The 21798-nt window shown below is 52.0% G+C and overlaps 1 protein-coding gene and 1 long non-coding RNA gene across 5 annotated transcripts in view; one reads left to right on the top strand and one right to left on the bottom strand.

Moving 5' to 3' along the window:
- The first annotated feature begins 11511 nt into the window (after nucleotides 1–11511).
- Nucleotides 11512–21798, top strand: part of DMTN (dematin actin binding protein) — a 36445-nt gene continuing 26158 nt past the window's right edge. For 2 of the 4 annotated variants that reach the window (XR_012655286.1, XM_075062763.1), the window contains exon 1: nucleotides 11512–12061. The gene's annotated coding sequence lies outside the window, so the exon portion shown is untranslated. The remainder of the gene's footprint in view (nucleotides 12062–21798) is intronic. The other 2 variants (XR_012655291.1, XR_012655290.1) reach the window with 2 other exon arrangements.
- On the bottom strand, nucleotides 11846–13131 carry LOC142046361 (uncharacterized). The gene is made up of 2 exons (XR_012655293.1): nucleotides 13008–13131; nucleotides 11846–12209 (listed from the first exon to the last, which is right to left on the bottom strand). It is a non-coding gene; the product is annotated as an uncharacterized LOC142046361 (long non-coding RNA).

Raw genomic sequence — 21798 nt, 5'->3', positions numbered from 1 at the left:
TGTCTAAGTGAGCACAGAGTCAGGCTGTAAAGGGCCCTTTCTAAGATGCACTAGCTCCTCTGCACTGACTGAGTTTGACTGAGTAGAATTTTCTGGCTCATATTGATGCAGGGACCAGACTGGATGGTCACAGCAGTCCCTTAAAGAGCCTTAAAATCCATAACCTTGAGTCACCTTTGCCTGGTTTCCAGAGGTGCCGAGCACCTGCAGCTCCTATTGAAGTGAATCATGCCCCCTGGTTTAGTTGTGATCAGAAGCTAGCCCTAGCCTGGCAGAAGAGCATTACACTCTAGTGAGCCGCGCTTGTCAGAAAGAACCACAGAGATTTTTCTACTGCCGCAGCCTTGGTTATTTTTATCAGGTTTTCCCCTGACGGACCTAGCACGACTGAGGGGCTAATCACTGAAGTTCCTGGAAAGGCCTCCAAATGGTTTCAACATGCTCTGGATCAGGTCCCAATTAGCAAAGCACTTATAGCGCATGCTTCAAGTTGAGCGTGTGCTAAAGTGCTGTTGAAGTCGACAAGACCTCAGCCTGTGCTGCAAGTGAAACTTGTGCTTTGCAGTGCATGGACAGTAAAGCCCCAGCTCGCTTGGCTACATTGGCACTTTACAGCGCTGCAACTTTCGCGCTCAGGGGTGTGAAAAAACACCCCCCTGAGCGCTGCAAGATGCAGTGCTGTAAAGTGTCAGTGTAATCAGGGCGGCAGCGCTGCACGCTACACCCATAAGGGATGTGGTTTACAAGCAGCGCTGGGAGAGCTCTCTCCCAGCGCTGTGGCTCTGACTACACTCACACTTCAAAGCGCTGTCGTGGCAGCGCTCCCACAGCGCTGCCAGGGCAGCGCTTTGAAATTTCTAATGTAGCCATACTATGCTGGGGGTTTTAAGTAAATATTTAACTTTTGTAGCTGTGGATAAAAGCACAAAAATGTAAACCCCCAAAAAGCTCAAAAAACCCAAGCAAATTAAAAAACAAACAATTATTTTTAAAAAGTCTCATGATTTTTAAGCCAATCCTGTGATTTTTTTTTATTTTTTGGAGTGAGAAAGAGCTGGTTCATAATGTTTGAACTGGAGCCTCAGCAAGGTTCTATGTGATGGTGTCTCTTTAAGGCAAGAAAATGGGAAATGCCCCTTCCTGGCACTGAGCTGTAGCTGGGTCAGGCTGAATACCTGGCTACTCTTTAGACACAGAGGGATTTCTGTGAGATCAAAGGGCTGTAGGGGCTGATTGAAAGCAGGGGCCTTGGGGAAAGAGTAGAGAGGAGTGGAGCTGGGGCCAGAAGAGGACCAGCCCGCCCGCCCAAAGGTGATAATGCCTCTTCTTGTTCCTTGGCTGGAAACTGGCTCCAGCCCCTGGGAATGAGGCAAGAGGGGCCATGTCTGGGGAGACAGCACCTGAAAGGGAAACATTAGACTCCAATCAATCAGTGGCAAATTAGGAGCAAAGCAAGGTGGCTTCCCTGCATACACAAAAGGGAGCTTTGCTCTGCCTCCTGTCCATCCGTTCCTCCCTACCCCCCATCAAAGCATGAAGGGCCCAGTGTGTGCTATCAGGGTGACACTGCCAGGCCATAATCCCAAGGAGTGGTTGCCATTAGAGAGGATTTGCATGCCATCTGTGTCTGTGCATGGTCAGGGCACTGAAGACCGGCAATTTGAAATGAGACTCACAGGGAGGAGGCATCCTTCAATCAAACGGGGTGTTAATTTGTTCTTGGGAAAAAGGCTTCGATGCCATGCTCTGGGGGCTGATGCAACGGTCCTGTATCCAGCTTCCCCTGCAGAGATACCGTCCGCTTTCCCCCACCTTGCTGCCCAGGATTTTCAGGTGCATGCTGCTCTCTTCCCTGCTGTGACCCAGGGAGGGTGGAATGCAAGCCCAGCTGGGGCTGTTGGAAGCAAACCTATTTCCAGAAGCCAAATAGCAGTATCTCCTCCAAGATACTAACAGCAGAGGAGAGAGAATGTGTTTAAAAGGGTGGACAAGGATTGGGACTGTCCTTTGCGGACACGGACTGTCTTTTTGTTCTGTGTCTGTACAACGCCGACTACAGTGGGGCCCTGATCCTTGATTGGAGTTCCGAGGGACTACAATAATAATAATGATTTTAAAGAAAACTCTTTATTTTAAATGTCAATTTCCTGTTAAATTAACCAAAGAAAGCAGCACAAGCAGAGCCCACTTCTAGCAAACTTGGAAGTCTCCTGCTTTCAGATGCGAGCTGGGTGGTTTGAGCACAGCTCTAGATTACCAAGACCAGGTCTGCTGTTGGGAAGTATTGGTGAAATGGTAGTTCCCACCCACCGGCATTGGCTATGCTAGGGCAATGAGGCCGCATGTCACCACCGCTGCAGTCCTTGCAATGGTGGAAGCTGTAGTGAAAAAGCTTCTGTTGGTTTTACCACCTGGCGATCTAGCCCTTCTGTGAGTAGCAAAATTACTTTCTGGGGTTCTGGCTTCTTTTGGTTTCTGGCATCATAAAGTCATAGAGTTTAGGGCCAGAAGGGATCATTAGATCAAGTCTAACCTCCTGTATATCACAGGTCATTGAATTTCACCCCATTACACTTGTATTCAGCCTATGTCCCCAGTGCTCCACACCAACGGAATTATATCCTGGCATTTCATGGCAGCTTTCCTAATGTTCTGTTAATGTTGCCAGCTCTGGAGCTTTTCTGAAAGCCCCAGTTCCAGGAGTCATGTGATTACATGAGAACCTCAGCTTTCATTTTCAAAAATAGCATGTATCTAGCATTCCCAGTTGGGGAGAAAACATAGAAAAGGAGATCCCTGCGGGTGCTGGTTTCAGAAGGTCAGTAAACAGATCCTATCATACGTTGGTATTTTAAATCTCATGATTTCTAAACCAACTTAATGAATTTGGGAGCCCTGATTCATGGTTTCTGAATGCTTGGAATTGGCAATACAGCATACAGCAGAGCAGAGTCCACTTGACAGGCTGAGTTGGTGCAGTGACAAGGCCATGAAGAAAGGTATAGGCTTCGGGCCAGGATCTGCTCTTAGAGACACCAACATGAATCCAGAGCAGCTCCTCTGACTTAGTGAGATTACTCCAGCATAACTGAACTCAGAGAAATCTGATTCTCCTAACATAACATGCTTGCTACTGCCAGTCAGGGCTAATTGTTCTCCATGTCTACTGAAAGTAGGACCAGAAGTTATCAGCTTAATCTGCCCCTAGGGAGATTTGGTTTAGATATGAGGAATAGGAACAACTTTCTAACCATAATGGGAGTTAAGCTCTGGAGCAGGCTGCCCAGGGAGATGGTGGAATCCTCGTCACTGGAGGTTTTCAAGAACAGGTTGGACAAACACCTGTCAGGGATGGTCTAGGTTGTCCTGCCTCAGCACAAGTAGATAGACTGGGTGACTTCTTGGGGTCCCTTCCTGCCCTAAATTTCTATGATTTCAGGACTGCTTTGAATGCTGCTAAGCCCCCAAGATTCCCTTTGAAGTCAATGGCAGCCATCAGACCCTTAAGAGGCCTGGTCCCTGAGGTGGCTTGCAGTGAGTTCCACGGACACCCCAAATCCACTTCTGCAGCAACGTTGCCTCTTCTGCCACCACCCGACCCGCGCCGTCCGACCGCTCCCTGTAATTGCTTTTCCTTCTCACAATGATGGGGCAGACAGGGTTGAAGAATCTTAATCCTTTAACTGGGACTAAAAAGAGCCGTTTACAAAGCTACACAAATATAATGCGGCAGGGATGCCGCTGAGGTAGGGTGCGGGGGAGGGAGAGAGGGTGGAAAAAGGGAAAATTATAACAGTTTGAGTTAAATGAAGCTTTAAAGCAGGAGGGAAATGCAACACCCAGTAATTACTGGCTAACAATAAGGCCAGGAGTCCGCTCCCAGGTGTGACAGTCAGAGAATTAGCACAGGGGCTGTTTTAGGGGCTGTTTTTTTTTTCCCTTCGGCCTCATAGAGTTTGGTTCTTGTTTCCACAGGAATTTAAGACATTCTTTAAACTCAGAAGGCTTTAAAAGGGCTGGTTTTGCCTCCCCATTCCCTCCCTCCCCCCCCCACACCCCTATTTAGCCAGAGCTTCAAAGGTGGAGGAGTTCCCTTTGTGTAATCTCTGCTTTAATTTTTTTCCTTCTTTCCATCCCCTTCCCCCCTTTTATTTTATTCCCCCCCTCCCTTCTCATTCTTCTTGACCTCCCCATATAGAATGGAGTCTGAAGGGTGAGTCTGTTTTAATTATGGCTGGGGAAGAAAAAACTCACACTGTTTCTTTCTTGTTTTTTGAGGTGAGACTTGGAGAGGGGAGGGGCGGGGGCTGGAGGGGAGGGGACTGGAATGTCTTTCTGTGCAAAAAGTGCAGTCAAGGATATCCCACCCCAGCTGCATCCTGCAAAGCATGATGGCCCCCATGTTAAAAGCAAAATGTCTTTCCCAAGGCTTTTCTCATCGGGCCGCTTAGTTCCTCACCGACTCTGGCTGGTAGCTTGAAAGGTCTTGTGTGTATGTATGTGTGTGTGTGTGTGTGTGCAGGGAGGGGTGTATGGAGTGGGAGGTGCATTGGGACCCAGCTGGGGATGGAAGGGTCTCAATGCTGGTGAGATTAACTCGCTGGAAGGGGAAGTAATAATGGCACCTCTCATGCAATTAATAAAGTTAGTGGGGCAGGGAGTCTGGGAATGCGAGTCGGGGAGGCCGGCGCGGTCAGAATGAAAGAGCAGATGCCGGCGAGGCAAATTAGAGATGAGCCAGAACCCCGGGATCGTCTCTTCTGAGGCCACCCACCCCGAGCATTGGGGGCGGAGAGGGGGCTGGAACAAATGGACCCCATTTCTGAACCTGCCTCAGTTCAGGGTTCACAAAAAAGAGGGCTGACTGATGAGAGTTTGCAAAGCATAACCTGCCTCTTGTTTTGCCCTGCTTGCTCCAAGCAACTGCAGCATCGGAGGAAAGGTAATTCTGGCAAGGAGATGTCTAGCTCCAGGCACTGGTCCCAGGAACCCTGGAGAGTCCATATCAGGGCACTTTGGCCTAGGGTGACCAGACAGTGTGAAAAATTGGGATGGGGTGAGGGGTAATAGGAGCCTTTGTAAGAAAAAGGCACAAAAATCAGGACTGTCCCTATAAAATCAGGACACCCTACTTTGGTCTGGTTGGTAACTGAATTTGGTGGGGGCAGAGAAGAGGTGTTCAATTAGATCACAGTAGTTTGCCTTAGTCAGTCACAGGGAAGCTAGATTCCCAGGGCCCAATTCCCCACTGCACTGCACCTCGTGAGGTCATCCGCACCAGTGAAAAGTGCATGAGAAGGGAGTGGAAAGTACCACCCGAGCAGCATGTTTTGTATTTGGTTTGCACTGGTGTAAAGGCTGCACATGGTATAATCCCCTCCGTTTGTATCGCTATCTACGATAGACTCAGCGTCAGAGGCATCAGCAGCACCAGGGGTAGGGAGCTAATGCTAAAGGTGGAGCAGGAATGGAAATAGTTTTGGACACAACAGAGTCACTGGCTTCCAGAAGGATCCAAACTGCAATCCCACTCTGCTCCCAATGAAATGCCAGCTGGGCCTGGTTCCAGAGAGGGCTGTGTGCCCTGCCCCTGGGAGTGGAATGATGATGTTCAATTGATTCGATTAGAGAGAAGGACAAGGGGAGGGGAGAGGGAGAGGCTCAGGCTGGGTCCTCCAGACTCTCTGGGAACTGGGTTTATCCTGTCCAACCCTTTGCCTCTGAGCATGAATGTGGGGGATAGGAAAAGCCAGTTCCAAGCACCCCTGAACTTCGGGAGCTTGAAATGTGGGTCTTCATTGTTGTACCTTGGCCCATGGCCAATTGTCAATGCAATTATTTGGTGCGATTAACACTGCTTCATTGGGACTGTGATATGCTGGGATCTTGTTATCACTCTGGGCTTCTGAGTCCTTCTCAGCCGTGTGTACTTGACAGCCTGTCTGCACTAGGGACATTTGCATTGGGGTAACTATACCAGCTCTCTGTGCCTCAGCTGCTTTCTCCCATCTTTGCCCTTCTCTGTGCATTAATAACTATGTTAATGTTTAGGCTGGCTCGGCAGTGCCCGGCTCTATCCAAACCAAACAGGTTTGTGACTGAGAAGAGGGAAGTAGGAGCTTGCTTCCGCTCTGGCCCAGGAAAGATTCCCACTGCCTGAGTTTGCTGGCAGATTCCAGACGGCAGGGCAGCCAGGATAAGCCGAGCCATTTGCCAGGGTTCCCTGGGCAAGGAGAAGATCCTAAAGCAAAGAAGGTGGGTGCTCGTCCATGACAGAGTCCCAGGGGCACTGCCTAACCAAGGCCCCACAGACCTAGGAGATCTGGTGGAGGACGTAAGTGCTGCTGTAATGCTCTTTAATGCATATTGGTAACTTGATGCCTGGAGCTGAAAGATACCTTACTCCTGTGCAGAACAAGCACTCTGTGAGTGTGACACGTTACTAAATCTGAATGATGGCATTTCACGCTCGCTTTGCACAGGTGTAAACAACTGCATAAGGTACAGGGCAATGGGGAATCAGGCCTGAGAGTTCAGTGATGCTGGCAGGACTCCTGGGTTCCATTCCTGACTCTGCCTCTGGCTCCCACACTCACTGTGAGCCAAGCCCTAGGACTACACCCGATTTGGAGAGACCTTTAAAATGATCAATGATGAATGCAAAGAGCCACAGATCAGATGCGTTCTGGGAACTGGATAGAAATTATTATACAGACAAGAAACCTCAGGCTTCCCTGGGAGCCTCTGTGGGGTTCTGATGGATCCATTCATCCCTGTGAATTGCCCCTGTACACTGCATGGCAATTGCCTGCTGCATGTTTGCACCCCCGTTGGCACCTGGAGTACCTCACCCGTACATCAGGCCACTGCAGCAACAACCACCAGGATGGACTGCATGGCCCACCCATCTCAGGCAACAGGGGGCACCAGCGTTTTGCAATCTCCCTGGGTTGGAGTGGAAAAGGCGACTAATTCCATCATGTGTTTGGCTGGTTGTCAAGGGAAGGTGTCTGGGATTTTTCCCTTCGTGCTCAGATCAGGAACTTCCCAGAGCATCTGTGTTGGTCTATCCAGCTCAGGGCCCTTGGCAGGGACAGGGAATTCCAGGCATGGTGTTTGGACAGTGCACACAGAGTGGTCCTAGGGTTTCCAGTCATTGTTGCTTTTTGTTTCCCATGCACTAACCTAATGGTACAATGACAAGGCGGCAAACACGCTGCAGAGAACCCAAAGAGACGTTTGTATTGACAATTAAAACAATATTCAAGGCAGGAGGCAGTGAAACCAGCACAGGGAGAGGAAGCTGCTGGTGGGCACATGGAGTTAGACTAGCAGAGGGGCTAGGCATCGAGGGTCTGGTGGGGACTCGGGAATGAAACCAGCACAGGCCATGCGCTTGTGGTATTGGGGATTGTGCCTTTAATGGCTGAGCTTCCCATGCATAGAGTCTGGGTGGGGGCACTGGGAATCCTGGACACTGACGATAGCAAAGCTCCAGCAAGCACCTTAAGCCCTGAGCGATCACTGAAGGTAGCGTGGGGCTGTCAAGGCATGCTGAGTTTGACAGGAACAGTCTTGAAAGCTTGTTGCACACTTACCCAGCATTCGTTCTGCTGTGTCCCCTCTGGCTCCTCACACAGGCTCTTGCTGCTACTGGGCGAAGGGGAAAAGAGAGGGAGATGAAATACTGACCAGGCAGCACCACTGCTACTGACGCCATGGTGTGTACACATGCGTGTGTGCCTAGGGGTCACTCCTGTGTAGATAGTGTGAGAGAGACACACCCAAGGCCTGTGCCACAGTGAATAATTTGGGGTGGGGCAGGGAGGAAAACCCCCACAAATCATCCTCTGTGTGTGTCATATCTGCACGGCAGTGTGGGTGTCAGCAGTATGACAGATAGACAGATACCCACAATGGAGAAATTGTGTGAGTGGATGGGTGAGAGAGAGAGAATGGGTGTACCTGGGCCTCCCTGTGTCTTTCTGTCTCTGGGTATACATAGGACACGTCTGTCCAAATTAGGCCCTGAAGCGCATCCTATCACAATCCTCCCCACGGCAACACCGCGTGGCCTGGTGCCTAGTTGGGCTCATCCTGATTACAGGGCGTGGTGGGGAAGGTGCCCCTGGGGAGGCTCCTTTTAGGCCACTCCAGGGAGCTCCTAGCCTAGACTGGCAGCTCTAACAGGTGCAAGGGGCTGTGGGACAGGGAGCGTGGAGGTGGAAAGGTCTCATTTCCCAGCCACTCCTAGGGACAGGGAATAACTTGCCCCCTTCCAAAGAGCCCAGGGGCCCTCACTGAATTCTCTCCCTGGCCCTTCCATGGCCACTCAGATGCCAAGCAACTGGGGAGTCTAAGAGAGGAATAAGGAGCTGCTGCTGCAAATTATCCCTTGTCTCCAGCACTGCTGCTGCTGCTCACTCAAGCCCTGGGTTGCTGAGAGAGGCAGTCGCCGTAGCAACATGCAGTGGAAGGGAGGAGATGCTCAGAGCAGGGATGGCTCCCCATGGAAGAGCGAACCTGCCTGTAGCTCGGGACAGGCTCCCTTGAAGGTAGGTCCAATTCGCTGCTGTCCCTCTCCTCTGCCTCTCCCGTTGCCATCCCCCACTCTCCACCCAATACCCACGACCACTGCGCTTGTCAAGTGAAGAAGGCTGCATTTCTGGCTGGCTGTTCCTGCTTGCGCAGGGGAGGCCAGAGTTGGGTGTGGGTGGCAGAGGTCCCAAGCGTAGGGATACAGAGGGCTCCGTCGTGCTGATCTGGGGGGGTCCCCATCACCAGGAGCTGTAGGGAACACATGCAGTGTCTGTTAATCCACTTACAAGGGTGGCTCAGTCACAGGGGAAGGTGAGACTGACGATGTGTCATTGATGGTCTAAGTGTGGTGCTGGGACTGTGTGTGCATGGGTCTGAGTGACATTGTATGTCAGGGCAGGCGACAGTGTGTCTGCCTGTCCCTCTACTGTACATATCTATTTAATAATGCCTCCCAGCCGCAGACCTTGGCTGCGAATCCGCTGCTAAGAATCCATCTCTCCCCAGGCCTTGGGTGACTTCCATCCCTGTTTCGGCGACTGCACAGAACCCATACCCATTCCCCGGGGGCCCCACAAAGCTCTGACAGCCCAGACCAGGTGATGGGTGTGGAGATGAGGCTGTCTGAACAGATACATCACCTGGAAGATTTCTGCAGATAGACAAAGCTGCACTGGTTTTGTTGCTTAGTCCTCTGAGGCCCTGTGGCTCCTCCTTGGCAACCCCCAGGGCTCTCTGAGAGAAGGAGAGTCTGAGCATTCAGCACCCTGCACCCACAGAGGGGACTGTGTGTGAAGTCGCACTGCCCATCATCAGGAATGGTAAAGAACCCTAGGGGAGGGCAGCTCCGAAACAGGGCCATTCCTGACCTTGATCCTGGCCCGATGGATTAAGAGCCCCTGCAGGGAATCTTGTTTGTTAATCGATGGAACAGGAGGGGCTGGGCTGAAGTTTCCACCTCTGATTTCTGGGCTGATTTCATTAGCTCCTCTTATTGACTATCATATTCTGAGGCATTAGACATTAGTGGACTTCGCGGCATTCTTAGTGCATGGGAAACAGGGTTCACATGAGTACATTGGCCATGCAACGGATGACTGTTGATCTCATATGGGGCGCCTGGCTTCCACTCCTGGTTGTGGCTGGGGATGGGGTCTGTGGTTAGAGCAGCAGCATGTGAGTCAGGACAGCGGTGTTATCCCTGTCCCTGGGAGGGCATGGGGTCCAGTTCTATGCCCATACGATAGAGCTGGGAAAAGCTGTACCTCAACAGGGCTGATGATAATTTCTCCCCTTTGCAGAGGGCTCTGGATAAAAGGTGCCAGAGAAATGCCAAGGGGTGCTATCGTCATAATTGGCCCCTTCTTGCTATACCTGCTTCCCTGCACATCCTGAGTGTCTGCGGAGGGCTGGGATACTGCTGGAGACAGAGAGAGGCCCGATCCATCTCCCATACTCTCCATTTCACATGGAGGTCTCTGGAGGTGGCCTGTTCCCTGACAGCTGGTTCTCTTAGAATCAGATCAGGAACGCCTGGGACCGCACCCAGCAGCAGAATTGTCAGTGACTATTTAGTCTCTGAGCCACTTCCTCCCTACCCCCACCAGTTCTGTGCTGTTCTGTTCTAGCTGTGTGGGGAGAGAGGATACTGCTCTGTGCTCTCCCCAGCTGTGTTTCTCCAGTGCACTTGCAACCGATGGTGATTAAGCAGTTGTTGCAAAGGAACTCCTGAAGGGGGCGCCCTTGGATTTACTTGGGAACGTGGCACTGCCAAGAATGCCCAGGTTGGGGAGTCACAGGCTCAGGAAGGTCAGAGGACAGGTTCCCTTGCAGGGCATGGCAGCTCCTGTTTCCTGGCTCTGTGAAGCTACAAGGGGTATTCTGGAGAGCTTAGGGCCTGGTTTTCATAGTCGACGAGCATCCATAAACACCACCTGCAATGGATGGGAGCTATGAGCGCCTCTGAAAATGAGGCCATTCATGTTTCCACTCATCAGGGCCTACCTGCAGGATTCCCAGCCTTTTGCATGTGATCTGAAATAGCAAGCCCCTGTCCTGCATCCATAGGAAACCTGCATTCTGGCATCTCAAGCCAGAGATGAACACAGATCACTGTGCTAAGCACAGTGGATTTGGATGGCACATGGATGAGAGACCTCCCAGGAAAACCTAATCTGCTGCCAAAGTTGATGCTGATGATTCAGTAGAGGATGCTCTTACTTCAGGGTCATCTGTGAATGGCTTCCCCAGCCTCATGCAAAGGGATGCTGGAGGTGCTCCCTCTTGGACCAGCTGTGTCACCAAGCCCAGCTCGTTTATGGCTTTTACAGATTCTGCAGCATCTTTTCCATGAGATGGGGTGTCAGCCACAGTGTCCATGCCAAATTCCACCATGGGCTCTGCACTCTGCTTCCTTAGAGAGGACTATGACTCACCCTCCCCCCTCCAACCCCCCTGGGACTTTGCGGGAATTCTGATCCAAGTCCGAAGCCAGAAACTTGGTCTCAAATGTCCATACAGATACGATTATCATCCTAGAGCATTATAGTGCTGCATTCCAGACAGCTGCCACGTTCCACCCCAGAGGCAGCTGCACTCCAACAGTTGGCAAGGTGGGGTGATGTGGGAGGAAAGGTGGGTCTAGACATATACTGTCCATGAGCTATAGCCAGCTGGAGCAAAGCCATTTCTGCAGGATGACATCTTGTTTGTCAGCCTGATTCCTTTATATTGCATCACCTGGATTTTCTGGGGGGAAATTCTACCCACTGCTCCCCCACCCACTCCTCTCCCTTCCATTCTGCCATGTTATTTTTGTCACTGGCACAGAGCATGGTGACACGTATTGATTTATTTCATTTTATTTTGCAACAACAAAAATTAACAGAAGGAGGGAGAGCGAGCAAGATGGAGAGCCACTACCTCTCACAAATACTGCTTCGTCATGATGCTGGTTAATTCTCCTCTTGTTTAGAAATGGACTGAGCCAGCAGCAGAGGTGGGGAGCTGCACAGACGCACACACGCTCTGACTGGCTCTCTAAATCCACATTGCTATCACCACTGGATCCTTTGCAGGCACTGCCTCTGGGGCTGGGAGATACACACACACAGAGAGGACTGTCATGCTGTCAGATACACGCCAACAGCACAGCAGCTGAACCCAGCAAGGGCAGCCGGCTGAGGATTCGCTGTGCTACTTCCAAGCAAGAGGCAGAAGGAGGGGAAAGAGAGGCGTTTTGCTGCGAGAGAGGGCAGGGGAGCAGTTCTCTGGGCTCCTGGGGCTTGTTGTTGTTATCGTTCTCGGCTTGTTTTTCGAGCTGGGAAACCATGCGGGATTCCTGGAAGAGGCTTCCATAGGCTGCCGTGCTATCTTATTGAGCTCGTACTTGACCCTGCCATGGCTCGGCAGGCGTGAGGGCACATTCCAGGCAGATGCTGTTCCACTCGGGTGCCTGTGCCCAGGACTAACCCAACCTGCAGCAGGCGAGTGTGCAGAACCGGCAGGGACTGGAGTTCAGCTGGTATGTTGTTAATAGCATCAACTCTACCTCCTCCTGCCTTCCCTTCCTTATCTTCTTCTTGCTTTGCTTTCTCCCTCCCTTCCCTCCCTGGCTGTTTGTTCTTTGCTCTTTCTTTCCTTCTGTCCAGCATCTTCCTCCTCCCAGGCACCTGGAAAGGGGACCAGCTTGCTAAGTGAGGATGCTCACCCTCCACTGCCAGAAGCATGACTGCCGGCTATGACAACATGTGTATTTTTCATAAGTGGCTTCCAAAAGGCAGGCCCCACAGATAGCCTTGGCACGTGCTGCCCCTGGAGTGCTGCTGGTGATGTGGGGCAGCAGGGGTATTGTGCTGCTAGGGTGGAGTTAAGGCACTCTAAACTGGTACTTGGTTGGCAGGAGCTGGTGCTGGTAGTAGGAACCAGGATTCTGGTGCCAGCCGGGCACTGGTTAATAAGAGCTGTCTGGCTGGCCTCTGCTAAGGGGGTCTTGCTGGGCTGTGTTGGCCTATTACTGGTTTGAGAGGCTGCTTAAAATGTTTTGGTTTTAGCGTTTTCATGCTCAGGGCCAAATTTTCATGTATAGGCAACTAAACAAGGCATTAGCACCCCAGCTTTGGCCCTGTGGTTGAACCCTAGGACATATAATGAGCATTTGTCTTTGAGGTTCCGGACCAATCATCCAGATGACAGGGGCAGCAAGTTTGTATAATTTTTGGTGGTGCCCAGAATGGGTCCAAGTCCTGCCCCGCCCACACCTGCCTAAGGCTCTGGGAGGGTGTTTGTGTGTGGGAGGGGGTGTAGGCTCTGGGAGGGAATTTGGATGCAGGAGGGGGTGTGGTCTCTGGGCTGGGACAGTGGATTGGGGTGCAGGAAGGTGTGAAGGGGTGCGGCTCTGTGAGGGAGTTGGGGTGCGGGCTCTGGGCTAAGGTTGGGGTGCAGGAGAGGGAGAGGGGTGTGGTGCTTACCTCAGACAGCTCCCCAAAAGCAACCCGCACACCCCTCTTGCAGTGGCTTCTAGGTGGAGGAGGTCAGGGGGTCTCCGTGCACCACTACCCACAGGCACTGCCCCCACAGCTCCCACTGGCCACGGTTCCCAGCCAATGGGAGCTGAGGAGTTGGTGCTCAGGGCGGGGGCAGTGCGCGAACATATACATCCCCCAAGGCTACAGAGATGTGTCGGCTGTTCCAGGAGTGTTGCGCAGTGAGGGTGGGCAGGAAGCCGCCTTAGCCCCAGTATGCTGCTGGTGGTGGCTGGGGTCACCCAGGCCCTTTTAAATGCCTGGGGGTGGCAGGCAGGGTCAGGAGATGCACTGGGGGAGGCACGTGGGGGCAGCAGGTGGGGCCAGGGGAGAGATCCGTCACCGAACATTGGTGGAGCCGGGCCTCCGGGTCCTGAATATTCCTGTAGCATGGGCACGACAGGCCCATATAACTTGCCGCTCTGAGGAATTTGGATGTACTGTGGGCCTGTGTTTGACAAATGAGTTCCCCAGCTCTCATGAGCCCATTCCCCATGGGCTCAGAAATCCAGTCCAGTTCTTCTCCTCCTCTCAGGGCTGCATCCAGAGCCCATTCCAGGTGGGTGCAGAAATGCAGCAGGTCCAGGCCTTTTTAATGTCCATTTCCTACAGAGAAACATTTTTGTGACTAACAGGAAAACTACAAGTTAGGCAGGCTGCCGCCACAGCTGCATAGCCATAGACTCCCTCTTAGCAACCGACTTTCTACAGTTTCAAATTCCATGCAGTTTTGGGCTTCTGGGGATGCTTCCAGAGGCCGTTGTATCATAAGGGAGTTCAGAAGCCTCAACTGGGACCAGCTGATTCCCAGGCCAAAACAGGAATGAGACAAGGGCTTGCACTGTTTGCAACTCAGGGAGAACTTCTCTGTGCAGAAAGTGACTGAGGTAGGGGTGGAAGGACCAAGGCTGTGCTAGGTGGAAAGCAGGGAATGGTTGTGGAGGTGGACCTAGGCAATGGGCAGGTCTAGGATCTATAGTATGGGGTCAAGAGGGAAACATCTCTGAAGAAAAGTAGACATTTGCTCCCAAGGGCACTGGTTTGAAAGCAGCCCAGATCAGCAGCGACCAGAAGCCATTCCCGTCTGATAGCCCCCATGGGTGGTGAGTGTACAGGTCTTAGTTCAGTTTCTAGCAGGACAAGCATCTATATCCCCAAAATCCCCACTGCGATTGGCCTTAATTTGGCTCCACCCTTATGGGCAGTCAGAGGGAGCAAACAGCCACAGCTTAACGGACCACTCTCATATTAGAGAGGGATCCCTCCAGGGCGGGGCTGAAAGGCATGGGAGGTTGCAGCCCATATACTGGGGACATGAGAACATTGTGGGTATTGCAGATTTTGGAGGGGATGGGATCAAGGTCCCATAGGCCCATCTGCCCCTCCCATCACCCATCCTATGGCAGCTGAGGGGACACACAGGCAGATGCCAGCGCCTCCTATGCTAGAAGAGTGGGAAAACTACCCACTTGCACAGTGGGGAAAGGGGTACTGGGATCGCTGCCTAATGGGGTGATTCTCGTCAGGTTCGAAAGACAGACTATAGAGCAGCCATGGGGCCAGCCCACTCATAATCCCGCCTTAGGGTTTCAAGCATTGTCGGAATGGCTCTTAGGGCTCTTATTCTCCCATGCGTGTTAGGGACACCAAAGAGAAATGCACCTTCCCCAGTTGAGAGATCTGAGCTCCAGCCACAACCTCCAAAGTCTCTTGGCTCCAGAGCTTTGTTTTGAGTCATGATCAAGGCTTTAGCAAACTTCTGACCCAGGTCTGGGATGGGATTTCAGAATCCTCCACGTTCCTGCTGGGGATTCCAATCCAGGGGTTTGGTACAGTCCCATTGACAGGAAACTGAGAGGGAATGTTGGAAGTGCTGTGTCTAGCCACCCCCAGGACCTGGGCACTGCTGCCCAGTGGGTTGCTGGAACAGAAAGGAAAGAGCCCTTCCCTCCATGATTCCCCCAGGGTGTGCCAATATGTAGCACAGGTTTCCAGAGGCACTTGATGTCCAGGAAGGAGAATGTAGGGGCTCATCAAGCTGGAATGGACAGGACTCAAGTCTGCAAGGAACTTGACCTCTTGCTCAGTCTATGTCTCTCCTCCTTTCGCTGCTCTCGTGTGTAAAGCCTGGTGCTGCTGACTCTTGGCCCACAGCAAACACAGCTCCATTTCTCTCCTGGGGTTCCAAGCTCCCCAGTCTCCAAAGCTGCTCATTCACCAGCGCCCATCCTTGTATCTCAATTCCAGCCATTATTTTGTGTGCCATCGGTGTGCTTGGCCCTCTCTGTATACAACTCGAGTCTGCCCCATGGAGCTCAGAGTCTGGGGGCCAAAGCATGTGGGGGCTGCCATCAAAGCCAACAAATGTGCTGTATGAGCAGGACTGACCCTACATCAGACAATACAGTGCAGAGAGAAGTCAATGGAACTGTCCCACAATGGTGCAGGAATCACCAGTATCTTTGTTATTAGGGGTTTTAATGAGGGTTTGTTTCTGTTGCTTCTCGCAAGCTGGGTGTGTTGAAATGTACATTCTCAGCTAGTAGGAAGGCTCAGTTCTTTTGCCCCGTGGCCTCCCTACGCCCCTTCTACATCCTCAGCTGCTGAGACCGGCTCTGGCCTCTCAGTGAAGCACATGCTGCTAATGTACAGAACTGGCTTGAGAAGCCATTTGTTCCCAGAGCAATAGCAGCTGAGAAGGTGGAACTGGCTATGGCTGCCAAGCTGCCACAGAGTGAGAGAGGCCTGGGGAAATGCAGGGGACTCCATGACTCCCTCCTCGCGAAGGAACTTGCACATGGTTTGCTCTGACTTGTCTCTAAGAGGAACGCCTGCCTTGTTTGGCCGTTGGTGGGTGTCAAACACCACACCCTCACGCCCCGCTCAGCCAGGGCATAAATCAAACTATCTCGCTGAGTGTGGGCAGGATCAGCTGAGCTCAGAAACAGCCACTGGCCTAGGAGAGAGCCAAGGCTCAACTGTGCTTTACTGTGGTGGGTGTTAAACTCCACTAACCCTGTCTGGCCCAGGGAGGGTGGGGACAGCTGTATCCAACCCCAGCTGAAGGGAGAGGGGAGCAGTTTTTGATCCCGCCCTCATATGCAGGGAAGGCAGGGCCTCGTGGATGCGTGTGTGTGTGTGTGTGTGTACATCTATCTATCTATGACTGCCTGGGAAGGAGAAAGGGAGCTGTGGGTCATAGTGGATCAAAAGCTAAATATGAGTCAACAGCGTAATGCTGTTGCAAAAAGTAGTGTGTCCCGTTCTGGGCACCACACTTCAAGAAAGATGTGCACAAATAGGAGAAAGTCCAGAGAAGAGCAACAAAAATGAGTGAAGGTCTAAAAAACATGAACCTTTGAGGGAAAATTTTAAAAATTGGATTTGTTTAGTCTGGAGAAGAGAAGACTGCGAGGGGACATGAGAGCAGTTTTCAAGTATATAAAAGATTGTTACAAGAAGGATGGAGAAAAATTGTTTTTCTTAACCTCTGAGAATAGGACAAGAATCAGTGGGCTTAAATTGCAGCAAGGGAGGTTTAGGTGGGACATTAGGAAAAACTTCCTGTCAGGAGGGTTAAGCACTGGAATAAATTGCCTAGGGAGGTTGTGGAATCTCCATCATTGGAGATTTTTAAGAGCAGGTTGGACAAACACCTGTCAGGATTGGTCTAGATAATACATAGTCCTGCCGTGAGTGCAGGGGTCTGGACTAAACAACCTCTCGAGGTCCCTTTCAGTTCTATGCTTCTATCATTCTATTTACTGTTCACCATGATATCCCAGAGAGATCTCCTGGCTTAGCGCCGTGCTGAGAGTGCCCAGCCAGGATGACATAGACCTGATCTTGGTTACCCATGTGTATTTCCAGCTCTGTATGAATGCTTTGTAAGGATAAAACACAGGAGCAAGGGGACAGAGCTCTCCTTTGTAGCTTGCTTCTTTGCTTGGAGCAGGAAGGGGCCTGCCAAGGAAACTCGCCCTCCTGAAGAATGATTCCCCGCCCCATTTTCCATAGCCCCAGGGTGACTTCTGAGGGTGCTGTGTGGTAAGGAGCCAAGCACTGCCTGAATCCAAGGCAGGTTGGGGTCAGCTGATAGAGCAGCTTTGCCAATAGGTTGTGAAGCTAGGGGCAGAGGGAGCCAGGTTTGCTTTGAAGCCCCTCAAAGAACAGCTGGCCTGTCTCCTTCCATCCCATCCACCGCCACAGTGTGCCCAGTTTGTTGAGTGCCTTTAGCGCGGCTGCCTGTTTCCAGCCTTGGCTTTGCGTCTCCACAGCAGCAGGCAGGGCTGTTGCTATGGTTGGGGATGTGGAGAGAGTTCTAAGCTTCTTTGAGCCTGCGGCCTGCAAAGAGGCTGCCTCTCCAGGAGGTGTGTGTGGGCAGGTGGCCAGGGAGTCATGGCCCAGTTATCCCTGGCTAAGCTGGGGACGAGGATGCCTGCAGTGCCCTCAGGCAGGGCTGGCTCTACAGTTTTCACTGTCCCAAGCAGCGCACCAAATTGCCGCTGCAGACGGCAGGGGCAGTCTGTGTGCCCTTAGAGTGGCAGGCGCGTTTCCGCGGCAGTGGCAATTCGGCGGCAGCTTCTGTTTTAGCTGAAGCCACTGCGGAGAGCTAAACATAGAAGCTACTACCAAATTGCCGCCACCGCGGAAACGTGCCTGCTGCCCTAAGGGCACACAGACTGTTCCCGCTGTCCACGGTGGCAATTTGGCATGCTGCTTGGGGGCAAAACAACAGGGACTGCCGCCCCTTGCAGATTGCTGCCCCAAGCACCAGCTTGGAATGCTGGTGCCTGGAGCCGGCCCTGCCCTCACATCTCTGGGACGCTGGCAGAAAGCAGGGCAGGAGGTGTAGGGGGCTTGAGATCACTTTTCCTGAGCTGGGAATTGGATTGGGGATGTCCCCTGCCACCAACCAGAAATTCCAGTGTCTGGCTCACTCTGGTCTCCCCAAAATCTTCCCTGGGGAACCCGAAGACTCAGATGCCCTGAGTCTCACAACAAAGGGAAATAACCCACTTCCCTTCCCCCTCTTTACCTCCTCCCAGATCTTCCCGCCCTGGGAACACTAGGAGATTACCCTGCTTCAATTCCTTGAAACACAAACACCAAGAGATCAAGTTTCTCTCACCCTCCCTCAGAGTCCCTGCAAATGTAATCTTTGTAACTCTTAACACAAAGAGATTTTCTCTTCCCCCTGTCTTCTTCCTCCCACCAATTCCCTGGTGAGCTGCAGACTCAATCCCCTTGAGCCTCAACTAGAAAAGAAAATCCAACAAGTTTTAAAAAGAAAGCTTTATATAAAAAGAAAGTAAAAGACATAAAAATGGTCTCTGTATCAAGGTGACAATATACAGGGTCATTGGCTTAAAAGAAAACAAAATGAATAAACAGCCTTATTCAAAAAGAAATACAATTTAAAACATTCCAGCAAACTACACACATGTAAATACAAAAACAATATAAAAACCTATATTGTCTTATACCTGTACTTACAACTGGGAAACAGAAGATTAGAAAGCCTGGAGATAGAGAGATCACTCTCAGAGCCGAGAGAGCAACAGAGACACAGACAAAGGACACACACCCAAAAATTCCCTCCCTGAGCTTTGAAAAATCCGGTTTCCTGATTGGTCCTCTGGTCAGGTGTTTGGTTCCCTTTGTTAACCCTTTACAGGTAAAAGAAACATTAACCCTTAGCTATCTGTTTATGACAGATGTCCCCTGAGTGTAGCTGGGAATGGGGCAGGGCCTCAGTGAGGACATGCGCAGCAGATGTACCATCCTTATGGGTTGTCAGGGTCCCCATAGCATACGAGAGCTCCCTGCAGGATTGCCCAGGGAGGGAGTTGCCCACAGGGAGGGCGATGACACAGGGAACAGGCTGTCAGAAAGTGAAGCGGGTCCTGGAGTCTGAGTCTGCTGGGGTTTGGCTGCTCCCTGCTAGGCTGCCATCACGGCCATTCTGGACACATGCACGCTGGTGCATTCACCCCCACACCTGTGTCTATGCCTTTCTGGGTGCAGCCTTCACCAACTCCCCTCCCATCCCCTTTACATTATCCCTTAGACTGTTTCCTGCTGCCCCTAAGAGATGCTGTCGTGGGAGCTCTCCCACCCCCCTCGCATACAGGATGAGCTGGCTAATCCCATTCTAATCCCATTTTAGACATCACAGGAGCCTTTTCCTCGCCCCGCTGCATCACAGTTGCAGTCTCTCCAGCACCCAGGGGCTGCTAAAAGGACATCATCTCCCTTTGCAAGGCCAGGTGGCCATTGGCAAGCTGTGCACTCAGGCACAGCAGAGCAGTGGCGCTGGAGTCAGCAGGGTCACAGCAGAGTGGAGCAGAACTTGGCCCACTGCATCCAGCTGACATGCTCTGTTTCCTATCCCTGGTGAGAATGACAGCACCGGATCTGTGGGAGCTAACCCCCCCATGCAGGGAGCCTCAGATGCAACAGCGATGCTCAGTGCATGCCACAGTACTTTGAGATCCTGGGGTGAAAGGCACTGTTTAAATGCAAAGATCCCCCTCCTGCGCTGCCTGAGAAACCTGGCCCTGGTTCTTCTGGCCAAGAGCCACCCAGAGCCACTGCAAACTAGCATAGCACTTCCTTGGCTTGAGGAGCAATGGCTGCTAGTTCCTGCTAGAGCTCAGAAACCAGGTGATTATAGCAGTGTCACAGATATCCACCCGAGTCTCAGGTCTCCTGAACACTGATGGTGAAAATGGCCCCTCTCATCCCCCTGCTCACCTGTAGATCTCAAAGTGCATTGCCAATGGAGGTCAGATAACACAGTGCAGTGCAAAGAAGGGGCAATATCACGTTCCCCATTTTGCAGCTGGAGAAACTGAGGCACAGAGAAGGGGGAACTGATTTGCCCCAGGTGAGTGGGAGAGCTAGGAACAGAGCCCAGATCTCACCCTTCTAGTCTGATGGCTGATCACGGGACAGTGCCACCCATGATCTCAGTTATGCAAGTGTCACCTGCTGAGAAAGCACAATGCACCCTAGCCTTCACCCCCTCGCCTCTCTCTTCTCCTCCTCTCTGCTCCTTTAGCAAAGAGGTGAAGAGAAAAGGAGGCAGCCAGAGTGAGCAATAAACACAGGCTTTTATCCTGCAGAGCCTGACCTGGGAGCAGTAATTGACACGCACTTCATTTAGTACCAAGAAGCCTGTGGGGTGTGGGCATGTTGACTGGAGCCACTCCCTCTGCCTGGGAGGCTGTGGGCCAGAGCCTGTTTGATGACTGAGAGCAGGGACCCTGTGAGGCCCACACAGCACTTGCCTAGAAACACTGCGTGTTGTTCATGTGCTTTGCAGCAGCCTGCTTTGCTGAGCAAGCTTGAAAGGAGCTGTCTGCCTCTGCTCTCCCCTACCCGTTCTACTGCTCACCTCACAGTGAGCGAGAGACCTCCCCTTTGACCCACTCTGCTAGGGGAAAAATATCCTACCAGCTGCAAAGTTTTCTGCTTGTGCAGCCCATATTTTAATGTTAATGAGTCATCCTTTTTCCAGCTGGCACCTCTGTTGGGTGATGCTAAACAGTGTGGAAGGAATAGATTGTCAATAGCACTGGGTTAGCATTGCCAGCCTCCCCAAAGGCGTTATTCCAACACATTCGAGAGGGATCAGGGAAGAGAAGCTGGACAAAGGAGGAGATAGATGCCAATAAACTCGGCCAGAGTTGTGGATCTCATTTCCATGTCTCCCCTGGTGCTACTGCCACCTCGCTGCTCTTCTTCTAGCAAAGCAGTTGCACCAGGCACCCAGGATCAAGCTGCCATATAGATCCCAGGAGCCGCTTAATGGGATAGCCAAGTCCATACAGTCCCACCGGGCATCCAAATCACTGTCAGGAACGTGCGCACCTAAGCCAGACCCTAGCTCACCCAAATCATGCATGTGGCCCAGCCACTCAAGCTGTTGCTGAACAGGGAGGCCAAGTGGTTTGGATGCCCTCACACAGGGCATCCAAACCACTGCCTGGGCACCTGGGCCATTCTGTGGTGACCCCATGCCAAGTCCCTGCGTGGGGCACCCAATCGTGGGCGTGGAATGGCAGCTGCTGCTCCTCCAACTGGACAGAGACTTCCCATGTAGCTTTGCCCAACCTCACCCAACAGACAGCAGCCAGGTGTGTGATGGTGCAGCACGCTGTGCCCTATGCAGCCGTTCCTTGCTGCTCTGGGGGCTCCGGCTGCTCTTTGCTTAACTGTCCCGTGCCTGTAGCTGCTCTTTCCCTCTGGGGGCTAGTTGCTTGCCTAGGATGCATGGGCATGGGGTGAGAGGGCAGGTGCAGAAACCAAAGACATAAGTGCCTAGGAGGACATGTGCTCATGCTGCCTAGAGCTGGGGGAGCCATGTTCTGACAGCCAGATCTTTCATTCTAATGGGCTTAATTAGGCTGGGCTGACCTCTTCTAGAGGAAGCCGGCTGCCCGGTGTAATGGATGGTGCTGTGCAAACAGCTGTTGAGGCAGAGAGCCTGTGTGCATCCACTATCCCTGCTGCAATTGAGAGCCGACTGCCTCCCGGATGGTAATTGACGGTGCCATTATCACTGCTCACTCACAGCATTAAGATTTCATTGCTGGGGCTGCGTCTCTAATGGACTTGGCCGGTGTTGGTTGGGGGCTCGGTGGGTGGGTCTCTCCACACAGAACAGCCTTTCAGCAGGAAGCCGAGAGACTGGAGTTCAGCGGCACCAGTGGGAGCTGTAGCATAGACTGTC

Source organism: Chelonoidis abingdonii, chromosome 2 (genome assembly GCF_003597395.2).
Source record: "Chelonoidis abingdonii isolate Lonesome George chromosome 2, CheloAbing_2.0, whole genome shotgun sequence".
NCBI lineage: Eukaryota > Metazoa > Chordata > Testudines > Testudinidae > Chelonoidis > Chelonoidis abingdonii.
The sequence above is the reverse complement of the archived record's forward strand: the minus strand, read 5'-3'. Positions and strand labels throughout refer to the sequence as shown.